Source organism: Ictidomys tridecemlineatus, chromosome 1, assembly GCF_052094955.1.
Source record: "Ictidomys tridecemlineatus isolate mIctTri1 chromosome 1, mIctTri1.hap1, whole genome shotgun sequence".
In the NCBI taxonomy this organism is placed as follows: Eukaryota; Metazoa; Chordata; class Mammalia; order Rodentia; family Sciuridae; genus Ictidomys; species Ictidomys tridecemlineatus.
Window position 1 is genome coordinate 69,422,669 of NC_135477.1, and position 19,636 is coordinate 69,442,304.

General features: G+C 38.1%; 1 long non-coding RNA gene across 1 annotated transcript; it reads left to right on the top strand.

Annotated features, from left to right (window-relative positions):
• Window positions 1-9,933: 9,933 nt before the first annotated feature.
• Window positions 9,934-14,587, top strand: LOC144376040 (uncharacterized). Its single transcript, XR_013436043.1, has 2 exons — window positions 9,934-10,915; window positions 12,737-14,587. It is a non-coding gene; the product is annotated as an uncharacterized LOC144376040 (long non-coding RNA).
• The last annotated feature ends 5,049 nt before the right edge of the window (window positions 14,588-19,636 follow it).

Sequence of the window (19,636 nt, forward strand, 5' to 3'; positions counted from 1 at the left end):
CACTGCTGATTTCTCTACTTTTTATTCTAAGCAGAGCTGGCTTTTAGAACACTTTCTGGAATTGCAAACATAAGATCAGATAAGATTTTGAAAGTAGACCTCTCTGACATAAAACTTGATTCTTGCACTAGAGCAAAGGGCAGAAGTTGAGAAAGAAGCATTTTAGCATGGTTGTCATAATCTCAGAAAACTGGGAGCAACAATCTGTGTAAATAGAATGCCTGCTGTGAAACTAGAAGACATGACCATCAGAGGGTTTCCTTAGATCATAAACACAATCACTACATCAAGGAAGAAGAGCCTCATTAAAAAAGAAAAAAAATGTTGCCTTTTATTTAATAACTAAACCAACTAAAGGTATGATTTTTAAATTTTCAGGAAATGCATGACTTTTTCTTCAATTAAATCTAGACTCATGTTCTGACTTCCTAAGAGCTAACATACACTATTGCTTAAAATACCAGTCCATAAACAATAGGAAGGCTATGTGTGTTTAAGAATGAAATAGAACAAAAGCCCTGCTGCTAATGAGCTGTATGACTTGAGGAAGAGGTGACTTACCTTCTTTGCATCTCACCTTTTTATTCTCATCTGGAAAATGAAGAAAGTTTCATCCATAGAGTCTACAATAGTGATAGAACAAGCTAGAAAATACTTGTATCATGAGGTTTCTTTCCTCTTCAAATTCTAGCTTTTGTGTTTAAATGCAAAAGGTCTTGGTTGAATTAGTTCAATTTTACCCCCCTCCCCAATTAAATAAAAGCATGTTAATATAAGCTGATTTAAGTTTTCAAAGATTATTGAGAATGGATGAATGGGAATTTAAAAGAACAACTCCAAAGATCAGACCCTATTATGAATTAGAAGACCCTATAACAAGCTCTCTCCAGTGTACCCTGGCTCCCACTTGGGACCTGTGTTGGTGCAACTGGTCAGAAGTGCACTGTAGAACAGTTGCACAAGATGCGTGAGATCCAGGTAGACAGTCTGTGCTCTTCTGCTTTGTTTTCCATCACAAGTAGGAACATTTTGTCATGGGAAAAACCAAAAGCAGTTAACAATCCACTCAGGGCATCAAGCCATATGGAGGCCAGTGTTAGAGTGGATTGTTACTGCATTTGGCTTTTCCTATGACAAAATGTTCCTACTTAGGATGGAAAACAAAGCAGAGGAGCACAGACTGTCTACCTGGATCGCTAGCATCTTGTACAAAACACTTTCCCCCAGTTGAGATCACCTGCTAATTTTCTATTTTGGGCCAATGACAGCTTAGTGACAAAAGCATGGGGTTCATTATGACTTAATTGAGACTTCTGTGTGTCAAAATCCAATGGGGCCTTGTAAAAGCAGTGCCTCCTGGATCAGTTGGATCACTGCTTTTTGATCCCTGCTGTGACAAAGTGGAGCCATCCCCTCCGGATGCCCTTAGTTCACTAGTTGTGAATCCTTAAGCCTTCTTTCTCTCAATTCCCCTTCTTCACTCTGCTTATGCCTTGGTACAGATCAGGATCAAGGGCAAAACTGGTGACCTGAAAAGGGAAGGAATTAAGTTCTGAGTAGGGGGCAGGTTTGAGGAGTTCGGGATCAAAGTTTGAATCCTTTTTGTGGTTGTAACAAATTGACTTCCAAACTGGAGGAGGCTTTCTGCATCTTAAAGGGCCTAACACATAATAGGGGTTCCATGAAATTTGTTGAATGACTTGAATGAGGTAAAGTTCTGAGTCCGATAGGGTTGTTGCCCTTGACTCTATCTTCTGGCTTTTTCTCTCAGTAGGTGGTCCAGCCAGACCATGGATATGCCTAGATCAGCTGAGTTCAAGGTGTGGAATCTGTGCTGTCTAGAATCTTTGCTTCTTTCCTAATTTTCTGGTTCTTCCCAACTCCCTTTTTGTCCTGTTACAGTAATCGGATCCAAAGAAACCAGCGTGTGAGCTTTGAGAGGAAGGGGCTGGGGGAGTTGCTTTGCTCTCCGGCCCCAGGAGTGCACATAGCCTTGTGGAAAGGATCCAGGCCAGCCGAGGTCAACAGGTCTACACAGGGGTTGGGGCCAAAGTCTGACAACATGCACCTGCCTGGCCTTGTCCTTTGCACTTTTGTTTTTGTTTCCTCAATAATCTAATGTAGGAAGAGGGCCAAAGGAAGAGAAGGGGAAGAGAGGCATTTGAATCTTGAGTCCCTGCCAACCTTCTCAGTATATAAATCTCTGTTCCTTTTTAATATCACTTATTTTATTCATGGAAATCTGTTTGGGGAAAGCTGTGGTCAGAAATTGAAACATTGTCCATCTGTATGCCAACTTACTGTTCCAAGTCACCTCAGCTGTACTGACAAGAAAGAATAGCAAGAAGCACTAACAGATTGCACCCATGCTGTGTGCTGGGCCCTGGACCAAGCCCTTTACCTACAGTCCAACCTGTCCTCACAGTAACAGAGTCCAAAGTCAGGACACGGTATGTCTAGGAGATGAATGCCAGCAATCTGACCCTGGAGCCAGTGTTCTCATCCATTGTTTGTCTCCCTTCTCCTCAGAAACACTGAGCAACAGCCATCAGTATGCTACCTCAGCCTGGTTGGTTTACAAAAAATGTTTCCTTCTGAGAATGGAAGGAAGTACCTCTGCCTGAAGGAACACCACTTTTGCTGCAGGGGCCATGTTTGGAATTCCACCTTAGACTTCCTTTCGACGTCAGGCTTTTTCTGGTACACCAAATGATGCACCAACACTCTCTGTCATTTCCTTGATGTGAAGGAGTACATCAGATGGGGTCCTGAGTGGATGGCTTATGCTTTTGTAATCTCACCTAGGAAGAGTTGTCATTTAGGTTTAATCATTATATGTCTTAATAGAAGTTCTCCAAATCTGAGTTTCACATTTTGTCAATCATTCCTAAAATACTTATTATGTTTAAATAACAATCCTTTGTGGCATTTACATATCATTTTTGAAAGAACATTGACCTAAAAATTATTTTTAGGGTTTCAGAAAAAGAGATGAAGAAACTAAATGTGGTGTGATGACTAAAAACCAGAGGGAATGGGCCAATGAGGTGGTACACACCTGTAATCCCACTGACTCAGGAGGCTAAGTCAGGAGGAGTGCAAGTTCGAGGCCAGCCTCAGCAGCTTAGCAAGACCCTGTCACAAAAAAACAGACTGGAGATTGTAACTCAGTGATAAATCTCCTCTTGGTTCAATCCCCAATACCCACCTGCCCCCAACACACACAAAACCAAAAAGACAAGAAAAGCCCAGAGGGAATGGTATGTTTCTTTAGTGAAATAATGTTTTGCTAATCTAAAGTGAGTTTCAGTCCAAGACCATGAGAAGGTCAGCCAAGGGACAAAAATACCATATTTCTTTTCAATAACCTAATCAGGTGCCCTTAGAAATCATTTCTGTCTGTCCATGAAAGAGAAAAGACAGCCTTGTATTCTCCAGAAGCATAATGAAATTTTAGATGATTCTAAAAAATGTCTGGAATATATTCAAGCAAACATTTTAAGGAATAACATTCTTATATATCAAGCACATATATCTTTGTATATAAAATGACTTCATTTCTCACACAAAATTGACTTTTTACCATGACTGGTTTGAAGTTTTCTGAGCTAGAAAGAGGAAGCTTGAATTTTCTTCACTTCTTCCTCTTGGCCTCCCAGCTTTTTGCGAATGTGAACTACTGCTGATTCATTCACAGACGCTCCATTTAAAATAATGACACAACAATACAAGTTACAGATATGTGAAAGGTCACAGAAAAAGCATCATAAAAAATGTAATTCGAGCTGGGAGTGGTAGCACAGGCCTGTAATCATAGCAACTCAGGAGACTGAGGCAGGAGAATCACAAGTTCCAAGATTTAGCAAGGCCCTGCCTCAAAGCAAATAACAAGACTGGGGATATAGCTCAGTGGTAGAGTTCCTCTGGATTCAATCCCTAGTACCATAAAAGTGGGGAGGGGAATAACAGGTAGAGTTGTCCCCAAGTTAAATGGTCAAAGAATTATGGCTTCTGGAAAAGAGGTTAGTTTCTAATATGCATTTTCTGATGACATTTTCCACAGAGAGCTAGTTGATCTATTGTAATCCCATATATGTTTTAGCATCTGATGCCCAGAATTTGGCTTTATTCCTCGGGCATTTACTGAGCATACGTGTACTAGGCACTGATAAAATAAAGAGATGGTTTCTATGTCAGGGGAGACAGACCCTTCAGAAGATGATTGCAATGTACTGTGTAATACCCTAGTGGAGGCATTTAGCAAGCAGCTCATGGGATGGTCAGAGAATGCTTTCTCCATAAGCTAACTCCTCAGCAGAGCCGTGAAGGCCAATCACTGTACACAAGGTGAGAAGAGAACATGGTACCAAGTCTCAGCATGATGAGAAGCTGTATTTAGGGATCAGCAAAAGCATTTCCATTAATCACATGACTATAGAACTATAATATTCTTATCTGGCTCAGAACAATAAGAGTTATAGCAGTTATTGGTTTTCTTGAAAAGTATAAAAACGGGGATTTTGTATTTGGACAAATCTGGTTTCAAATTCTGATTCTTCATGTACCAGCCATATATTCTTGATGCTGTACTGTGTCTCTGAGCCTCAGTTTTTTATTTGTAAAATTAGCACAATATTTGTTTTGTATGGCTTCCTATAGGTAACAGGAGATAGCATATGTTAAGACCTACAACAAGTAAGATTAATAGATTTGTCAAATAAAAATACAAGACATCCAGTTAAATTTGGATTTTGGGAAACAACAAATGAGTTTTTAAGTGCAAAAACGTCCCTGATATTGCATCAGACATATACTAAGTCATTATTTGTTTATCCGAAATTTAGAACTGGATATCCCAGTAATTTTACCTAATGGTAAATGCTGATAGTAAGCAAAGTGTAACTTAATAAGTTGTTGGTATGATTAGCATTTTTTATGCCAGGGAAGCACTTGGAGGAAATAAGAGTTTTGAATGAAAGAATATACTCTGTATTGTATTGTATGCACACAGGTGTGGGGAAGATGGTGGGAAAGGTGAAAGAGTTATTAGGTAATGCTAGGAATACAGAAGCTTCTCCAAGTTGAAGAACATATTTTCTTAAAATTTTTTCTTTCAAGTTAGTTTAACACCAACAACAGCCAAAACAAATTCAACGTATTTGAAATAGCCACATTTAAACTTCAGGCCAACAGGATATGAGTGTTGACATTACAACTTAGAATTTTTCAGCAGATAGCTTTCAGTTCCTTAGTATGTCACACTCTACGTCTCTTCTCTCTCCTAGTACTGCCAGGGTGCTGCACATTGGACCAGCTGAAAGGGCACCGAGTCTAGCACTGTTAGTCAGTGTCTGAAACTGTGGAGAGGGATTCAAAGAAAGATAAGCACCCTCTTCCCAAAAAGTTTATAGTCCTGTTTTTAAAGTCTAGAAAAGAAGAGATGATAGATCATTGTCACATTGAGTCACCTCCTGGAACTCATATTCTGTGAAGGCCAGGTCAGGTTCATTGCTACTTCCCCACCCTGAGTACCTAGCAAGCAGTAAGGGCCCCACAGACATTTGGTGAATGAATGAATCAGTGTGGGCTGGACTCACCAAGGAAGGGTTGATGGAGTAGTTTAGTCTGAAATGGACCTTACAGGAAGAAATTCTGACTGAACAGAGAATTGTCACTCTTGTCATCATCATTGCATTTACTGTCAACCAGCCACTGAGCACAGTATTTCTATTAATTCTGCTCAGATGTTTCCAATATTCTGAAAAGTTTAGGTCTTTCTGGCTCCAAAGTCCATTTTCTGCAAATCAGATTGCATATTATTTTAGGGAGAGCTTCCCTGACCAGCCTATCAAGAAGCATTCCTCCTGTTGCTCTCTATCTCAGCCCATGTTCCTTTGTAACATTTATGAAAATTCAGGATGAATTTATTAAATATTTCTGGTCTGCCTCTCTCCAATCCATGAGGGCAGGGATTGTGTCTGTCTGATCACTTCTGTGGCTCTAATACCCATTAGCCTGTTCATTCCCTGAAACTTACTAAGCACTGTAAGATAATAAATGTGAATTATTTTCAGGCACCCAGCTTGTGCTAATTGTTTGATTAATAATAAGAAACTAGCGGGGCACATGCCTGAAATCAAGGTGGTTCAGGAGGTGAAGGCAAGAGGATTGAGAATTCAAAGCCAGCCTCAACAAAAGCGAGGCAATAAGCAACCCAGTGAGACCCTGTCTCTAAATAAAATACAAACAGGGCTGGGGATGTGGCTCAGTGGTTTAATGCCCCTGAGTTCAATCCCTAGAACCAAGGAAAAAAAAAAAAGAAAGAAACTAATGCCACAAATTGGTGGCAGTGGGATCACTCTATAGATGCTCTAACCAATTGGTTTTCTCAAAGGTGAGAAAACAGTGGAGTTTAGAGTGGTCAATTCAAGGATGGAATTGTTGTCACTGAACCCAAAATATGAAGCGTTAATGTGCACTGCCTGACAACAGTATAAATGGAAAGTCATTCTTCGCAGGACACAGAGGTAGGGGTAAGCAAGTTAAAGAAGATGAAGGAGTTATTAGGGACATCAGGTGCAACTTAAGTCCTAGAACCAGGACCTGCTTTGACCAGGAATTACTGTAATAGCCAAAATGTTAACATCTGTGTTGTTCCTGCTGCAACCCTTCCCATCCATGATCCCAGGATTTCTGATTTCATCTCAGCCAGCTTCTTGTTTGTGCTTGTTACCTTATTCATTTTTAAAATAGATAAAATATCCACATTTTCCTAAATCTTAAGTGCTACTTGCATCCTAAAATTAATTATGTTTCCTGTAGAAATCTAACCCAAACATTTGAGTGAAATCTTGAATGCCAGGCTCTGTTTATATTGTATAATGTCTCATTGGCCCTTCCCCACTACTTTTTTTTTATTGGTTGTTCAAAACATTACAAAGCTCTTGATATATCATATTTCATACATTAGATTCAAGTGGGTTATGAACTCCCATTTTTACCCCGTATACAGATTGCAGAATCACATCGGTTACACATCCACATTTTTACATAATGCCATATTAGTAACTGTTGTATTCTGCTACCTTTCCTATCCTCTACTATCCCCACTACTTTTTTTAAAAATTGGAAACAGATTGACTGGATTTTTTAATGTTATTGTATTTTTTATGCCTTCATTTTATTTTATTTATATGGTGCTGAGGATTGAACCCAGTGCCTCACACATTCTAGGCAAGTGCGCTACCACTGAGCTATAACTGCAGCCCCCTCATGCCACTCTTAAAATATTAATTATCCTTGGAAAAAGAAAAGTTGCATTCAGCTCTGACAGATGCCTGTGATTGTGGGGAAATGTCCTTCCTCTGCATCTTGGATTGTAGGACTAGGTATGCAAACCACGTCATCTATTTTCTGGTAGTTTGTTTCTTTTTATTTATTCTGCATCTATAAGGAAGAGATCCTCTGGAATTTAGGAAATAGGACTTTAGATCTTCAAAACTGACTTCCCACCCTGGGAAGAATAATCTCTAGCAGTGTGTGATTAGCCCACACTCATCCTGTCCCCTCTTAAAGCTCCTCTGCTGTATCTCTGGGCTTCTCAAACCAGGCTTTGGTATGTAGACATTCTTTTTGACATCTGGTAGATGACTGAGCAGGATTTCTAAGATTTTATGCCAGCATGACTTTTTTTTTTTTTAATCTCCTTTTCATGGGTTCATGAGTGTTTTAATAGGAAAAGGAAGAGGGCAATCCATGTTGCTTGGTTTATGTCCTCTGGAATCCTTGGCTGAGAATCAATGAAAACTTTTTCATTTTTCTCCTGGGCTTTCAAAACAATTTTCTACTTACTAATTTGTTTCTCCTCCAAAATATGAACCCTCTCTCTGCTATCTGGGTTTCATCCAGAAGTGTTTTAGTCGGCTTTTAATTGCTGTGTCCAAAATACTTGAAAAGAACAACTTACAGGAAAAGTTTATTTAGGGTTCACAATTTCAGAAGTCTCCATCCATAGATGGAAGCAGGATTAGGCAGAAATTGAACAGAGGTGCAGTCCCAATGAAGGTCTCAGGCAGCCCCACAAGTTCTGGGGCTGGGATGGTCCTTTAGATGCCTTGATTTGTACAGGAGAGCAGGACTTCAAATGGTCATTCTTTAGATGGGGCTGCTCTTAGAGGAGGCATGACCTTGGGTGAAGCAGTGTAAACAGAGTTGACAGTTGGAGAAGGCCCCAGGTGTCACAGCAGTGTCTACCTCAGGCAGTCACTGGGCTGTAACAGCTCTATACTTTGGCCTCATGGGTCACAAGAGGCTGAAATGAAGTGATACTGAATGCAACTCTTCATTGAGTCGACCAAGGTACAAGGGCAAGATCATAAACTTCTTGCAATCGATTATAGTAAAATAATAACCAGATAGTCTTCACTTAAAGCCAAAAATTGTACAGAGTATTTCAGGCTAAAGACGTTTTTTATAACAATTGGTGAAGAAATTATGGGCTATATAACAAGATAAGTTAATTCTGCAGTGGGAAGTGGTTAGAGCTAATTAAAATTCACCTGCTTTAAAAGAAGACAAAGAGAACTAATACAGAGACTCCTGGATTCGTGAAGAGAATCTGTGTGGCATCTATCATATCCTGATATTTTATATAAGAGTCTGAAAGAAAAATAATTGCAACTTTATGTGCCTGTGGAATAGGCTCTTATTCATTCAACTCTAAGGGGATCCCCTATTTATGTTTTATTATCACTTTGTGGGTCAGCAAGCCTCAACAAATGGAAACTATGACTTAGTTACTTGGCTTATACTGTCTCAGAAAAAAAATAATGATTAGTGACTGAAATAATTTAAATCAGGGGTTACAAACTCATCTACCTACAGAGGCCCAGATGGTCAGAATCTGTGGGGAACTGGCACTGGTCATACTGATGGAGGTGTGGCCCAGCATCAGTCAGTTCTTCACTGTTGTTGATGTGGAGATTAGGGCCTGATGCTGCCAAATAATTTGATTTTTAAAGAAAAGCTGGAAATCTAGATTCCTATGTGAAATTTCCAGATGTTTTAGTATAAGAAACAAATTCAGATTAAACACACACACACATACCCACTGTGTGAGCCAAATAATAAATGTCATAGGTGAAAAAAAATCTGTAAATTGCTAGATTGTAACCTCTGAGATAAAAATATTTAATCAGAAAACTTTTTGGTGAGGTTAGAATTAATGTATGGATAGAATGATTCTAGAGATTATTAGAATATTGTTATTTAAATAGATTGGTCACCAATACCAGGAATATCATTGACATGCTTAGAAAGACCATAACTACTTATTACTTTATATTTGGCAATTATAAGGTCAGTAAGAAACTTGAAGTTTTTTGATCAAAGACCATTATAAAACATTTTGAGACCAATAAATCTAATGCTATTTGATCTTCAAAGTCAACAGTGAATAGTATGTACACCTACTATTTTATATTACAGTAGCCTTTTTTGCCCTGGAATAATATGTCCCTGTTTTTAGGAATTACTCTCCTTACTCCTATTCCAGTTGTGGGTCCATTGGAAGCTGCCATGTTTTTCCTTTACCTTGATTTCCTATTCACTCTTGATTGGCATGGTCCTCAAAGCCTGGCCAATGGCATACAAATCAGAATTCCCTGAGAAAGAGATTCAATCCCTCCACAGTGGCAGGGGCAGACAGTAGCCATATGGAAGAAGTTGATCTATAGAGAAAAAGGGAGCTCAGATCACTTCAGAGAGAAGCAGAACAAGTAATGAAAAGAAAGACTATCTTGGCTGCATTTATAATCCTAGCTGTGGTTATTTCTGAGCCTTTGCTTAAGGAAATATAAATCAAAACTATAATGAGCTGCTAATTTAGATTATGGCACAAAAATGGCCGTAATCAAAAAGACAATAACAAGTGTGCATAAGGATGTGGAGAAATCAGAATCCTCATTGTTGGTGGGTTGTAATGTGACATAGCCACTTTGAAAATACTTTAGATGTTCCTTAAAATGTTAAGCATAGAGTCACCATTAGGACCCAGGAATTCTACTCCTAGGTACATACCCCCCAAATTTGGAAACATAAGTACACATGTGAGTTCATAACAGTTAAAAACTCATAGTAGCTAAAAAATTGGAAACATCCCAATGTCTATCAATTGAAGAATGGACAAATAAAATATGGTAATTCACTCAATGGAATATTATTCAACCATAAAAGGAATGAAGTACTTATATATGCTACAATGTGAATTAACCTTGAAAACCTTATGTTAAGTAAAAGGATCTTTTGTAATCACAAAAGGTCATATAATGTGTGTTTGCATTTATATGAAATGTCATGAATAGACAAATTCCTTAGGAAAGATCCAGAAAGATTGGTGGTTGCCAGAGGCTTGGAGATGGGGAGTAAGAAATGCATAGGGTTTCTTTTTGGGTGGAAAACATTCTAAAATTGTTAGGAAATAGTGGTACTATAACTCTAGGGATATACTGAAACAAGTGAATTATATACTTTAAAAGGTTGAATTATAGCTCAATAAAATTATGAAAAATAATTAGGCATGCTAATTTCACAACAGTTTTATCTGTTTTTCAGTTAATGCATTTTTTACGACCATCCTACTTAATCAGAAACCGAATAACTAGCAAGAACCAATGTATTAATAATCATCAACAACTACAATGTCTGTCATGTACAAAGGAGAATGTGGGATACCAGAGGTTGGAAATACAAAAAGAGGTTTAAACAAAACCAAACCAAAAACCAAACTCAAAAGGTGTCAAGGTGGAGGAGTGGTCAAACAAAGTCCGGGGTGTGGTGGTCTTAAGAAAGAGGCTGTATCAGGGCTACCTCATCTGGCTGTGCTGCTGTTCACCATCCAAGAGCATGAAGATAACAGGTGAATAAAAGCTAAGTCTGTTCTCTGCCCCCAAAGCCATGTGGCCAAATGTACGGTGCCTGTCCCAGAGAGGGCATGTTTTTCTAATCTGCACAAAGTTGCTGTGTCACCTAGTAACAGCTATTGATATAGAAAGAAAATAATAATAAAAGGCAACAAAGGAAGTGATAGTCACCAAGGGGTGGGGCAGTTAGAGAGGTCTGCCCAAGAAAAGTGGCATTGGAATTTGGGCCTTGAAGATGGGCCAATTTTAGATGTATAAGTAGACATAAGGGGAATGAGGAGGACATTTGAGGTGTTGGAAAAGGTGACATAAGCTGAAGTGGGGATGTCGGAATGCACAGGCAGATTTAGGAATAAACATATGGCCCCAATTCATTCCCTTAGCAAATGTTTACTAAGCAGCAGTGGGGTGCCAGGCCCCAAGGTCATCACTGCAGTAAGACAAAGCCTCTCTGGGTGGCAGAGTGGCACAGGTCAGTGTCAACCCTAGTGACTCAAGAGGCTGAGACAGGCCACCTCGGCAATTTTGTGAGAGATTTTTCTCAAAAACCAAAACCAAAACAAAACAAAAAATAACAGGGCTGGGATGTAGATTGGTAAGAGCACCCCTGGGTCCAATCCCAATACTAAAAAAAAAAAAAAGTCTCTTCCCCCAAAAGCCCAAATACCTGACAGGACCAATAGTGGGATATTGCAAATGCTCTGGGTACTCTAAAAACAGTGACTCATGTGGGGAGTGTTTTTCACTCTCCAGATGATTGGGAGATAATCCTGGTTGGTGAGTGCTGCAGGAAAAAAAAGTGACTGCAAGTGCTTTCCTCTGTAGATAAAGCAGATGAGGAAATTCTCGGCTTGGAAATCTTAGGGATGTTAAGCCTGCAAAACAGGCTTTGCAAGGCTGATTGATTTTATGGTGATTAAATTGTCCTCAAGATACTGTCTCTGATCAAATTAGATATGGAAACACTGGATAAATGGAAGCGCTCATGTTTCATTTTTGCTCTAATGTAGTATGCTCAAAATATATATAACACCAGATAATTTCTTCTCCTTATTCTAATGGGACAAGAAAGGACAGCTGATTTCACACACCTCAATACCAACAAACTAAATAGGATTCAAATTAATTCAGGGCGACTCATTAGTTATTTATGGTGAGGAAACAGTAATGAAACGTCCATCTAGTGGAACTGTAAGGATTTATGAAGACCTGGCTGCCCAGAAGCGCATGTAGTTCTCCCTTTATGAAAACGAAACACCAGGCACATTATCAACCTGGATCTAGACTAATTCTTTTTTTTCTGAAAAAGATGCATTATGGGATAATATTAATTTAATGATTTCAGGATTCACATCGACTGAATATTTAGGGGACCCAGTTGAAATTCATGAATCCCTCCAAGGCTAGAAGTGATCAGTTGACCAACAAGAGACTTGGCCAAATAAAGTATATTAGTTTCTTGATGGATGCCATGGCACACTCCTGTCATCCCAGCAACTTGGGAGGCTGAGACAGGAGGATTGCAAGTTCGCCACCAGTCTCAGCATTTAGTTAGCAAGACCTTATCTAAAAATAAATAAATAAAAGGGTTGGGGATGTAGCTCAGTAGTTAAATGCCCCTGGTTTTAATCCCCAGTGCAAAAACAATAATAATAATAATAATTAGTTTCCTAAACAGATTTTATTCAACTCTAGGTTGTATCTTACGTCTCAATGTCTTTTCTAGACAACCAGAAGTTTTCAATCCAGCTTGAAGCACCAGTTTTATGTTATTGTAGGTGACACCATGTATTGTTTTCTGTGGTAATATCTTGCAGGATAGAGAAGGCAACTGATCAGAATGAATCTGTGGCCTATTGAGTTGTTTGTGGAATGCTGGAGGCTCTAGTCCCACAGGAAATGGGAGAGGCTGAAAACAAAGGACTTGAGATTGCCAGGACCATGAGGTGATCAAAAGGGAAGCAGTCTGTCCTCTTGGTTCCCTCAGAGTTCTTCAACCATGAAACTAGACAGTCTTCTCTAGTAAACTCATTAAAGGTAGACTATTCACCCAGTCTTTCTTTTATAAGAAAAGAATATCTCTGGGTTATGTATATGCTATTTTCTTATTGTGGCAAAATCTAACAAAAAAATGTCATTGTAACCATTTTTAAGTATACAATTGAATGGTGTTAATTGAATTCATGCTATTGGAAAGCCATTGTCACTATCTATTTCCAAAATCTTTTATCAGCCCAAACAGAAACTCTGTACTCATTGAGTAATCACACTCCATTCCCTCCTCCTCCCAGCACCTAGAAAATTCTAATCTGCTTTTAGTACCTATTAGTTTGCCTAATCTAGATACTTCATGTTTCATATAAGTGGAATCAAACAAAAGTTTCCTTTAGTATGTAGCTTATTTCAATTAGTCTAATGTCTTCATGTTTCAACCACACAACATGAATGAGAACTTTCTTCCTTTTTATGACTGAGTTATATTCCACTGTGTATACGTATACTACACTTTGTTTATCCGATTATCTGTTGATGGATACTTGGATTGTTTCCACCTTTGGCTATTATGAATAATGCTGCCATAAGCACTGGTGTACAAGTATCTGATTCTCTTCATTTCTCTTGGGTATACACGTAGGAAAGGAAATGCTGAATCAGATAATACTTCTGTTTAACCTTTGATGAAATACCAAACTCTTTTCCACAATATCTGCATCATTTTACATTCCCATTAGCAAAGTACAAGATTTCCAATTTGTCTATCTTCTCACCAACACTTGTTACTGATTATCTTTGTTGTTATATCCATCTCAGGGAGCATGGTACCTCATTGTGATTTTGATTTATACTTTCCTAATTGCTAATGATGTTGAGCATCTTTTCACATAGTTACTGGGCATCTGTATATCTTCTTAGGATAAGTGTTTGTTCAAGTCTTGTGCCCATTTTTAAATTGGGTTGTTTGTATTTTTGTTGTTGAGTTGTGGGAGCTCTTTATATGTTTGAGATATTAAACCTTTTTTTTTTAAAGAGAGAGAGAGAATTTTTTTAATATTTATTTTTTAGTTCTCGGCGGACACAAAATCTTTGTTTGTATGTGGTGCTGGGATCGAACCCTGGCCACACACATGCCAGGCGAGCGTGCTACCGCTTGAACCACATCCCCAGCCCGAGATATTAAACCTTTAGCAATGTGTGATTTGCAAATATTTTCTCCCATTTTGTAGGTATCTTTTCACTTTTATTAATGTAGTCTCTGTTTTTTAAGGATATCTCCGATTCTTAAGTAGAAGGAGGAAGTTTTCCAAGGGAACAAAAAAAAAATGCAAGGAAGAGATCATGGGAATAAGGTGGGAAAAATAGTAGGAGGTAAAATAAATGCACTCCTACGTAGGACAAGGATGCCAGTATAACCTTTCCAGGATTCTTAGTCCTCTAAGAGGGTTTGACTGTGATTTCCAGAATGAGGTGCTTTTACTTCCTTTCAACTGACTTGCTGAAAATGAATGATAATAGCAGTTTAGAACAAGATTTTGAAAGTCCTTCAGACCTAGGCTAGAATCTCAGCTACCACTTACTAACTATAGGTCTGGGGTGTGGCATTTCCTCTATTAATTTCTTCACCTTGTGGCAATAAAATGAAATAATTAAAGAATTTATTTGCCCTTGAACATTCCGTTTCTGTTTGTGGTTTATCTTACTTCTTTTTCCTGTTGGAACCTCACAACTTTAAAGTTCTTCCCTTGAAAACACTCCCATTTTCATATCCTGTCATCCTGTTGTGTTATGGTCATTATTTGTGGGGAAAAGGGAAAGTTGTACGAGGAAGGTTGGGGAGGGTAAGCACAAGGGCCTTGGGAAGAGTCTGTTTGCTGGCTTCTTCTATTACATCCTCATAAAGAATTGCAAAAAAAGGGGACAACCTGCATGCTTTGTTCTGTTACCCTTAAGATTCTGCCCTGAATTAAACTGAAGAAGGTATTGTATCTGGGCATGGTAGTGCAAGTCTGTGATTCCAGTGAAGGGGGGAGGCAGGAGGATTACAAGTTTAAGGCCAGCCTGGGCTAGTTAGTGAGATCCTGCCTCAAAATAAAAAAAATAAATAAAAAGGGCTGGGGATGTGGGCAGTGGTAGAGGGTCCCTGAGCTCAACCTTTAGTATAAGAGAGAAAGAAAGAAAGAAGTGGGGTGGGAAGAGAAGGGAAGAAGGGAGGGAGGAGCCACAATCCCAGTTCCCAGCAAATGTATTTTTTATTATTTATATTGTGAAAGCTTTGAAAAATACTTTTTTTTTTTTTTTTTTTTTTTGGTGTACCAGGAATTGAATTCAGGGGCACTCTACCACTAAGCCACATTGCCAGCCCTATTTTGTATTTTATTTAGAGACAGGGTCTCACTGAGTTGCTTTTGTGCCTTGCTGTTGCTGAGGCTGGCTTTGAACTCATGATCCTCCTGCCTCAGCCTCCAGAATTGCTGGGATTACAGGTGTGCACCACCTGCCCAGCTGAAGAATGCATTTTAACACATTGTGGAAATGTGTGAGCTTGAAAGAGGAGGGAAGTGAAGCAAAAATATGGGTGCTGAGTGTGAAGGCCAAGTTGGCCCAGGTGTTTGGAATACAGCAAAAACTCATCCTGACTATAGTTAAATGTGATTTATTTCCTCCAGCACTGAAAAGTGCAGGAGCACCTCTATTTTCAAGCAACACCAAATGCAGACGCTCAAACAGTGTCACCACAGCTACATCTTTTTCATTTCTCTGCTCCTTTCTTTCTCTTTTGTCCTAAGTGTATTGATTATGTTTTCTTCTTTTCAGGTTTCCCTCTTCTACTGTTTTCTGTGTGTGTATAAGTGGTTACCTTTAAATATTTAAAACATATCTATTCTTCCAACAATAAAGGTGATGGCCTTCTGTGACTTCTCTCCATGCTCTTCACCTCAACTTTCCTTTTACTACTCTCTAAATTGTAGTTCCAGCTTGTTTTTAAACATGTACTTTTAAAAGCATATTATTCATTTTGATTTACTACTGTATTTTTAGTTATTTATTTTTGTTGTGGTGGTGGTGATGGGCCTTGCACACACTGAGAAGCACTCTACCACTCAACTACATCCCTGGCCCTATTGCTATGACTTTTTGTACCATTCCTTAAAATTCTTCTCTTGCTGGAGTATACGCTGGTGTAACTCTTTCAGAGAGAATGTTTGATTGGGAAACTTTTGAAATATTTGAAAACATCTTCATTTTGTCTTTTGCTTTTGAATGATAATTTGGGTATAAAATTCTGGATCTAAAATTATTTTCTTTTAACAAAATTGACTTCTGGCCTCCACTGTTGCTTGGCTAATCTCATTCTCAGCCTTATAAGTATGATATCATTTCTTTCCCATAGCTTTTAGGATGTTCACTTTATCTCTAATGCTCTGGAATTTTATATGATGTAATGATACAATGATACAGAGGCATGTCTGAAGTATTTTATGCACTTAGAAAATAAGAGAAAGAAATTGCATGGGCATATTCTTAATTTATTATACTACACAGTTTATGGGAATTTTCAACATCAGGACTCACTGTTTCCTCTTCAGTTTTAATGCATCCCTGCTAGTATCTCTTCAACATTACCTCTTCACTGTTCTTTATATTATTTGCTTTTTAACACTCTATCAAATATATATATGAAATATCTAGATGTGTCTTCTTTGAACTTTTCTTTAGTGTTTTCATTCTCTGTCTCTTTGAGATGCATTCTGGTAATTAAGCTTTTATCTTCCAGTTTACCTACTTACTCTTCACAATAAAGGAGTTGCTCGTCTATAAATTTATATATTTTTAATAACTATGCTTTTCATTTTAATATTCTAGTTGGTTCTGATGTTACAGTGCATGCTATAATTTCCAACTTTCTCTAGTTCAATGGCTTTTACTAAATTTATTTCTTTGGGGATTTTTACAATACACTCATTTGGAAATCTGCCTTCCAGCCCATATTTGTAGGTATTAAACATCAACAGCAAAAGATTTATTTATGAATAGATTAAATTGATATAAGTGCCTAAAGGAAGGAGAAGCAAAAAGTCTCCTCTCTCCATTTTTTATCTTCTCAAAGGACACAGAGGCATTTCTGAAATGTATTTTACTTACTTAGAAAATAAATGTAAGAAGTTGCGTTCCTCCAGAGAACAGCTAGAAAGTAGTTTTACTTTTGCTCCCCTTCAAACATTAATTTTAAAAAAGCCCAAAGGACACATAAACCAAGAACTGTTTGTCATATTCAAAAGTTTGTAGATGAAACATTCTGACAAGGCAGAACAAGACAAAACATACAAAATACAATCATCATGAATGTTGGCATCCACAAGTTTATAATCTGAAACTTAAATAGTGACACAACATTATAAGAATTAAGAATAGACTTAGTGTTTAACAAGTGAAATCTGAGGTTAATAAACAGATTTTTACTTTGATTTTAGTAGAAATTTAATTAGCTTTTCCCTCTTAGTAATTCTAGTTTACCACCTGTGCCTCACTGGGAGGGTTAAGAGACTGGATCTAGTTTTTCAAAGTTGCATTGAGAAGCCTCAAGTTTTGTTTGATAGTTGCTCAATGGGGAAACAAGCAAACATGAAGCAACTGGTTCTGATGAGGTGGAACAAGTGTTTATTTAGGCCTGCTAATTCGAAGGATCTTATTACAGGTGATTTCACGAAAATAAAGTGTACTGTTGCTTTGATCATTTCATCATTGCTAACCATATTTCCCATTTCTCTTTATGCTCCCCCTGCAAGTGGTATTTTACTCTGTAAAGTTCTGTTTTCTTATGATTTGATTTGTTCCTTTTTTCAGAGATAGAACAATTTGAAATACTCATGAATTAGAATTTTGTCTGGCAATTTTGGAATACCACGGAGAAAGATGGAAAGCCACCGAAATGTTTATTTAGCTAGAAGTTTCTTAGCTTATAGCAGTTTGAGTAACTTACCTCCCACATCACTTTACAAGTAATGTGTTTTGCTAACAATGAGTTTGCAATGTTAAATAATAATCTTAAGAAACTGCTGTTTTTTTTCCCCTTTGGTTTGTGGGGGGTTTCTTCTGTGTGTCTTTGAAGAATTATTCTGCCAAGGCATCATCCAAGAGCAAACAAACTTATCAAGAAGCCAGACGCTTGCTTTGTGTTATAAGCAGAGGCACTATCAGAATATGTTTGAGGACTAGAAAACCTGTTTTACAAGTGGATTTTCATGTGTTTGGGGAACTTTTTTTTTTTATGTCAGATGAATGAGCAAAAAAAAAAAAACAAAAAAACTAAATCCTACTGTAACCACAAATGAGAGTTTCTAATGATATTTTAAAAATTACATTTTGACAGAAAATTTCTTTTGCAGTAGAAATGACAGTTATGTTAAATGTATTTATGCTTTTTTTTTTGTCTATTTAAGTGAACCACTGTGCTATACACATCACTGGCCCTATGCCTGCTTAAAATAAGCTTTTCAAAAGCTTATTTTAAAGCCTGGGGAAAATCAAACATACCTATTTGATAACTCAACTTTCTCCTCATCTGTACCATGAATTGCCTCATTGAAATTGAGTTGTTTCTAACAGAAACTCCTATTATACATGGTTAGTCACTTTTAGAACTTTCCAAGTGATCATAGAACTGACTCAAGCTTTCTGAGCTCTTTAGACTGGGCTGTGTTTTGGTTTGGCTCACAAACCTCAGATTACTCTGGTCTTGAACAGAACCACCAGGCTTGCCCTCGCAGATTTGAATGATCAATTCAGTGTATTAAACACTGTGCTAAGAGCATAGGCAGACGGTTGTAACAGTTCCCACCCACAGTTCACAGTTGATGTCTTATAATACCTTACTGAAAAGAGGGTTTTCTTCTGGGTTGGGGATGGGCTAATGCCAGGTAGAACAAAATTGTTGTATCAGATAAATTTCCCAGTTACCCTTCAGACATAATATAAAGCTTGGCCTCTAAAAAAATATGCAAGTAGAGAGGAGTCACATTATTTAAAAAACAAACAGATACATAAATGACCTGTAGAATTATCCTGAGATTCTCAATAAGTAATAACATTTGGGCATAGTTCAAGGTATATAATAAACACAACAGTAATTGGTTGAACATTAGTACCTTTTATGCTTTATTGGCTATATGTATCCCCTATTGCTATATAACAAACCATCCCAAACTTCAGAGGGTTAAAAAAATGACCATTTGTTGTTGCTCAAGAGTCTGTCAGTCAACTAAGTGGTTCAACTAGCTGTGGCTGGACTCATTCATACATGTGCAGTCAGCCATGGTACATTTCTAGGCAGTTCTTCTGACTTGAGGCTGGCTATCTCATAGGTTTAGGGGTCAATAGGATGTCTGGTCTAGTACTGGGATGAATCAGATCTGCCTCGTGTGCTCCCTCATCCTTCAGCAGGCCAGCTTGGGCTCGTTTACATAGCGTTGTCAGGGATCCAATAGACAGACTTGAAGCAAGCAAAGCCTCTTGAGGCCCAGAGTTGGGACAGATGTATCATTTTCCCTACCAAATCTTGTCATCCAGAGCAAATCACAAGGCCAGCCCATATTCACAGGGGTGGGAAAATAGACTCCACCTCTTAGTAGGAGGAACTACAAAGTCACATTGCAAGAGATGTTTGAATAATTGAGTCAAGTTTTACAATCAATCTACTGCTGTGTCCTCAATTAATTTGA